General features: G+C 47.0%; 1 long non-coding RNA gene across 1 annotated transcript; it reads right to left on the bottom strand.

Annotated features, from left to right (window-relative positions):
• Positions 1-5,787: 5,787 nt before the first annotated feature.
• LOC119321810 lies at positions 5,788-7,471 on the bottom strand. The gene is made up of 4 exons (XR_005155216.1): positions 7,288-7,471; positions 6,378-6,436; positions 6,079-6,137; positions 5,788-5,806 (listed from the first exon to the last, which is right to left on the bottom strand). It is a non-coding gene; the product is annotated as an uncharacterized LOC119321810 (long non-coding RNA).

The following is a 7,471-nucleotide window of genomic DNA, read 5'->3' as shown; positions in this document are numbered from 1 at the left end:
TAGTACCTTTAAGTTAATGATTGACTTACGACTCGTTGGAGGGTTGGCCCGTTGGAGGGCATGATGCGGTGAGGGTGCCTGTCGGGGCAAGGACCCCTGGGGATCCCTTTTTCCCCAATTTGGGCATCTCTGCCACAAAATCTTCGGAGGCGGACCTCTTCCCGCGTGGGGAGGCAGCCTCGACCTCTCCTCCCTGACTATCCCCAGTTCGGATGCGTAGTGTGTGGGGTTCAGATTTCTCATCCTTCCCCTTGTCTTTCCCCGAGGGCAATCTGCTGAGTACCCAGTCGAGCATCTTGGCCACGATAGGGGCGGACGGGCCTTCGGGAAGTGGTGTCGGACACCTGATTCTCTCCGCCTTGCTGAGCCATTCCTAGACGCGGATGATGTTCAGAATAAACAAGTATGACAAACACAAAACAGGGTGTCCGGTATCAAGGCTACTTACTTGAGTATCTAGGATATTGCAGCTTAGGCCCGCATCCTCGGTGGTATCCGGACACGTTACTTTTCGTCCGAAGAATAATTTGCACATCTCTTTGAGCTTTAAGCCGAAGAAGTGCTTCACAGTCTGCGGACCCTCCGGATTGAACTCCCACATCCGAAGAGGCCGGCATTGGCACGGCAACATCCGCCGGATTAACATCACTTGCATTACGCTAACAAGGTTGATATCCCTCTCGAGAAGCTCCCGGATGTGGTTCTGCAGTATTGGTACATCACCTGCGGGCCCCCAATTACATCCTACGTCTGTCCAGGACGCCAACTGCGACAGAGGGCTCGAGCAGAACTCAGGGGCGGCTACCCAGTTTGTGCCCCTTGGGGCCGTGGCATAAAACCACATCTGTTGCCATATGTCAGATACTTCTGGGAAAGAACCCTCCAGCCATGGGGCATCGGCGTTTCTGTTTATTACAGCACCTCCGCACTCTGCATGTCGCCCCCGATCACCAATGTCGAGGAGGAACCCGCCTTGAAAGCGGTTGAGATAGTCACTGCGAAAAGGGACGATGTCGAAGACTAACTCTTCGGTTCGGTAATTGTTTGGTGATCCAAAGACTACCTCCAGAGTGATGGAGCATGTGCAACTGGCCTCCACACCTGGTATAACACCTTTAAAGGTGGTTTTAGTGGGCTTTATCATCGAATGATCGATACCCATCTTGCGCACTGTGTCCTAATATAGCAGGTTTAGACTGCTGCCTCCGTCCATAAGGACTTGTGTGAGGTGGAATCCATCAATTATTGGGTCAAGGATGAGTGCGGCTGGATTGCTCTGATTGGTATTGGCCAGACTATCCGTACGATCGAAGGTGATCGGCCACAGGCTATATTGTGGGCGACTGGCTCCGTTAAGTCTACATCCCTAATAGTGCATGTCCGTTCCAGCCTGGGAATGTGGGTGGCGTTTATCATGTTCACCATTTTGATTCGCGGGGGAAATCTCTTTTGCCCTCCTGTGTTCGGTGATCGGGGCTCCTCGTTGTCATCGTCGCTTTGAGACCCCCTCCCCTTGTTTTTGGCACCTGGCCTGCCGGCTTGTCTGAAGACCCAACATTCTCTGTTGGTATGATTGGCTGGTGTTCCTGGGGTGCCGTGAATTTGGCATGGACGGTCGAGTATGCGGTCCAAACTGGACGGGCCTGAATTGTTATTTTTGAATGCCTTTTTCCGCTGACCGGACTTAGAGCCATTAAATCCGGCATTGACTACCGTGTCTTTGGCGCTATCACCATTTTCGCGACGCTTGTGTTTGTTGCGTCATGGTTTGTCATTGCTATCTCTGGTTTTTGATGTGCCAGGATTGCTTGCTGTGTTGTTGCTACGAGCCAACCAGCTATCCTCGCCCGCACAAAAGTGGGTCATGAGTGTCGTGAGGGCTGCCTTGGAATTTGGCTTTTCTTGGCCAAGATGTCGGGCGAGCCACTCGTCATGGATGTTATGCTTAAAGGTCGCTAGGGCTTCGGCATCCGGACAGTCGACAATTTGGTTATTTTTGGTTAGGAACCGGGTCCAAAATTTCCTGGCTGACTCTCCGGGCTGTTGGGTTATGTAACTTAGATCATCAACATCCGATGGGCGCATATAAGTGCCCTGGAAGTTGTCCAGGAAAGCGTCTTCCAGGTTCTCCCAACTCCCGATGGAGTTTGCCGGCAAGCTATTCAGCCAATGCCGAGCTGGTCCTTGAGTTTTAGTGGGAGGTACTTGATGGCGTGTAGATCATCTCCGCGGGCCATGTGAATGTGGAGGAAGAAATCTCCTATCCATACCGCGGGGTCTATAGTACCATCATATGATTCAATGTTTACGGGTTTAAACCCTTCTGGGAATTCATGATCCATTACTTCATCAGTGAAGCATAGGGGGTGTGCGGCGCCTTTATGCCGGGCTACATCACGACACAATTCGAATGGGTCTGGTCTATTGTATTTGGCCCGACTGGATTTGTTTTTAGTATATCCGGTGTGACGATCATCGTCACACATTGGGGCATGCCCCCGTGATCCGTAGATCGATCTTGGCTGTCCAGCTTTTTTCAATTTGTCTTGCAGGTCATGCGTGAAGCCCCGGGCCTTCGTGTTTTTGCTTGTTTGGCGTCGGGGTGCGGGCTGGACTTCGGGCTGAAGCGCCGCTTTGTCTCGGCGCCGAGGTGGCCGGTCAGCCGCATCATGCATTGGTATTGTAGGCTTTGATGCCTCTTCCTCTAGTTGAGGTAACAACCCGCGCTTTGTGTAACTTTTGGTAGGGCGCTCGAGTCCGTATTCCTCGGCTGCCAGGACCTCAGTCCATCTATCAGTTAGCAGATCTTGATCAGCTTGAAGTTGCTGCTGTTTTTTCTTCAGGCTTTTTGCAGTGGCTATAAGCCGGCACTTGAAGCATTCCTGCTCGACAGGATCCTCAGGCACGATGAATTCTTCATCGTCGAGGCTCGCTTCGCCTTCGGAGAGGGGCATGTAATTGTCATCCTCTGATTCTCCATACATTGCCTGTTCCTTAGGGCTAGCTTGCCCATCCTCCCGTTCGACCTGCTCGAAGCCTAGCTGGGCGGGATTGTTTTCGTCTTCGGCACCATCTGGATTGTTATTTGTGCCGGTATCGCTATTTATGCTCTGACGGGGCTTAGAGCGACGCTTATGACGCCGGTGCTTAGATTGCTTCTCATGGGTAATATCCTCCATTGCCTCATTGCCATCGCTTTCTTTGGGCGTGTCCACCATATATATATCATATGATGAGGGGGCTGTCTAGCGCCCTGTGGGCGGTGGTTCCTGTTCTTCTTCTGCATCGTCGCCCATACCATCGATGTCTTTGGAGTTGAAGTCAAGCACGTCGCTTAAGTCATCGATAGTGGCTATTAAGTGGGTGGTGGGTGGGGAACGAATTTCTTCGTCGTCCGCTTCCCACTCCAGCCGGACATAGTTCGACCAGGAGTCTCCTGACAAAGAGAGAGACCTCAATGAATTTAGCACGTCGCCCAAAGGCGAGTGCTGAAAGATATCCGCGGAGCTAAACTCCATGATCGGTGCCCAATCATATTTGATAGGCACGGACGTACGCGGTTCGGAGCCTGTGGCCGGAGACGAGTCCGAGGGTCCGATGACACAGATTTCTTTAGATGTGAAGTCTGTGTACGGCTCTAGTGCTGATGAGTGTGCGGCCTCTATGGCGGGGTCCATCCACCCATCCTTGGATGGCACGGTCTGCTCCGGTTTGACGGCCGGGGCCGCCGCAGGCATGATCTCCTGAACATTGTCCGATGGCAGATCTAAGTCATGCTCGTCGTGACTGCTCGGCGCACCTGACATGGGCTTGAATCCGTCGGAGATCAAGTCTCCGCGGATGTCGGCAGTATAGTTCAAGCTTCCAAACCTGAACTGATGGCCAGGGGCATAGATATCGATCTGCTCCAGATGGCCAAGCGAGTTGGCCCGCAGTACGAAGCCGCCAAATACGAAGATCTGTCCGGGGAGGAAAACCTCACCCTGGACCGCGTCGTTGAAGATGATTGAAAGGGCCATCAAGCCTAATCGTGATGACACAGTGGAACTCTCAATGAAAGCACCAATGTCGGTGTCAAAACTGGCGGATCTTGGGTAGGCGGTCCCGAACTGTGCGTCTAAGGCTGATGGTAGCAGGAGGCGGGGGACACAATGTTTACCCAGGTTTGGGCCGTCTCGATGGAGGTAATACCCTACTTCCTGCTTGATTGATCTTGATGATATGAGTATTACAAGAGTTGATCTACCACGAGATCGTAGAGGCTAAACCCTAGAAGCTAGCCTATGATTACGATTGTTCTATTGTCCTACGAACTAAACCCTCCGGTTTATATAGACACCGGAGGGGGCTAGGGTTACACAGAGTTGGTTACAGAGAAGGAGATCTACATATCCGAATTGCCAAGCTTTCCTTCCACGCAAAGGAGTGTCCCACCCGGACATGGGACGAAGTCTTCAATCTTGTATCTTCATAGTCCAACAGTCCGGCCAAAGTATATAGTCCGGCTGTCCGAGGACCCCCTAATCCAGGACTCCCTTAGTCCCACACACGTGTAAACTCTCACCCCTCTTTTCATCAATCTCACAATCGCACACTCCTCCCCCTATCTAGCTAGTAGGTCACTCGCACCATCTCCTAGCTCAATCTCTCTCTCTCTATTCATCTCTCTGGGCCTTATTTGCCTCTAACAAATGGATGTACACCGACCGATCTCCTACTATACATATAGCTAGCTAGGTCGTTTATAACTCGTTTTCCGCACGTGCTGATCGATCGACCTCACTAGTTATGTCTCTCCCTTCCTCCGACACACAACAATTGATCTACCGATCTAGTTAGGTCTGCTTATCAAACACATGGCCCCCCATCATCATCCATGAATCCCTCCCAACACATCTATCAGGCACACGCACACACAGAAACATATCCCCACTCTTCTTGATATTGCAGTTGTACCCTCAGTTTGTCTAGTAGGCCTCTCCCACCATCTCCGAGAAGCAACTCCACCACCCCTCTAGCACTCTACCTCTCACTCTCTCTCTCTCTCTCTCTATCGGTGTGTGTCCCAACCTATTTCTCGTCCTTCACTTATGTATGGATGTTGATCGATCTCCCTCAACACATGGCTAGGTCTCTCCTTCTCAACACATATACGAGTCCATCTACCTCTCTAGTTAGCTCTCACTACACCACAACACTGATGCAAGGATAGAAAAACTACCGGGAGAAGTGACTTAGAATAGCAGGCAAACTGTCGGGAATGGTTTTCTCCTGGCAGATAGAACTGCCACAAGAACGGCTGCCAAGGATTATAATTCGTGGCAGATAAAGATCTCCCGGCAGTTTGTATGCCCTCGTGTTCCAGTTTCTCCCGGCAGTTTCTATTCTCCCGGCAAGCTTGTTCACCCTGTAGTTAATAGTTTTCCCGGCAGATAATATGCCAGTGGTATCGTATTTCCCAATCTATATCATTATTACACTTTAGTATTGTATTTCGTCATTTATTTTACATTTAGATACACACTGACGAGGCATCCATTGAAATAAACCAAAAGGAATCTGCACAAGTACTTCACATTCATATTATAAATTCTATTCATCAAACATTTACAAGGTTAAAAATATATGCAATTTACTGATTACGTGTGAAGAACTACATCATAATTTAGTATCTGCAGTTTCAAGGCGTCCAAGTTGTACAAAATGGAACAAGAGCAAAGAGCAAAGCTTGTAAGGTCTTCTAGGTGAGCTCAGAACATATGGTTACGGCAAGGTATCTTAACCCGTCTTTAGGAACATTTCCAACCTGGACAGTAAGAGAAAAATTTAAAAACAAATGTATAATAAAACATTATCTGCATTACATTGATTTACAACACCCGAAAGAGTCTATTGAGTGCACCATTCCTGTTTTATAAGACATACGTCTACAACATCAAGTGAATTTCTAATCAAATTTCCTTTCAAGGCATCAACTGAATATCCAATTTAATGGGAAAATAAAAAATGTCAGCAGTTTCATGCATTGACACATAAATTAAGCACATCTAGTTCACCACAATTACATCGTATGCTTACCTATGATATAAATTTTAGTTTCCTGTATGTGAAGATTCCATAGAACACCGTCTAGGAAACTGCACATAGGACAAAATAGGAAGTGATCTAAGGAAGTGACATCCACAACTTGTATGAATTTTTAACATCATAGGATCTTGTATTTTGGTATAAGCACACAAAGAATGTAGTTCAAGATATGAAATAGTTTCATCCCATGGAAAGCAGCAAAATTCAAACATTTTTCCAGCACGAACATGACAGTAGTATAGAAACCAAAATGTTTGGTGTTACGTTTTAGTGGTTTACAACATACTTACTAGTCTTTTGGGCTCCCAGTCACATGTGCCAATGTTCTTATCCAATGTACTAGCACTTTCTGCAAGAAATAGAACAAGTTGGATGTCATAAAGAAAAGTTAGATGTCACAAATATGGTGCTGTTTCCAGTCTTAAATGGTCAATCAGTTGGCAAAATTATATGCTGAACACCTATTTAATCACAAATTGAGTGGCTCGAGACATGCAACAAAATGGGCGAGTAGTTGACAGAACACATGTTTCTACTAGTATTGATTTTAGACTACTAGTGTGTATCTATAGCAAGATTCCTGTTGAGTACAAAATATTGAACAGTAATGCCAAGTCTAACCACTTTGCACATGGAAAGGTACATTTCTCCTAAACAATGCCAGCCGGTTATAACTTAATTAGTCTATGAAAGATGATGTAGGACCATAGAGATAATCGAGGATGTGAATCCATTTTGCTTGTCTTAAGGAAAAAGGAGTATTAGATCAAGGAAAAAGAAGTATTGGACTATGCATAGGAATACAATTCAAGGCAACACCTATGCTACTCATAAATGATTCTACGACTGGCAGACCAAGACAATGTTTCAAGTAATGGCCCAATAACAAAAGACTAAGCTTTAGAATACACAAGACATGCAAAAGCTTAGTTCCGGACATGTCAAAGGTTCCACTAATTGTACGCATAAAAAGGATAAGCACATTCAGGACAAGCATAGTTCGTATCTTTATTGCAGTTTCATTTGCATGAAGCATATAGGAAACTAAATTCGAAATAAAGTTTCAATGTTCTGAAATAGCAACAAGCATGTCTCTGAAAGGAAAATACTAAATCCAAGACTTAACTACCAAGATAAACTGCCCCCCATACCTCATCCATAACATATAGAAATTATTTTTCCTACATGTGAAAGGAATACCTTTTAAGCATTTGTGTCGCTGCTATTATATGCCAACTCCTCAACGACCCTCAGGAGGTCAGACAATATAATGCTTGAGCGCAGGGAGCTGTGGACTCTTTTGGGCAAGCGTTTAATGCTATGCATCGACGTGTTCTGGTAAAAAAAGAGCTTAGATCAGCCAATGGTTAAGAATAAAGTGCAT

Source organism: Triticum dicoccoides, chromosome 6B, assembly GCF_002162155.2.
Source record: "Triticum dicoccoides isolate Atlit2015 ecotype Zavitan chromosome 6B, WEW_v2.0, whole genome shotgun sequence".
In the NCBI taxonomy this organism is placed as follows: domain Eukaryota; kingdom Viridiplantae; phylum Streptophyta; class Magnoliopsida; order Poales; family Poaceae; genus Triticum; species Triticum dicoccoides.
The sequence above is the reverse complement of the archived record's forward strand: the minus strand, read 5'-3'. Positions and strand labels throughout refer to the sequence as shown.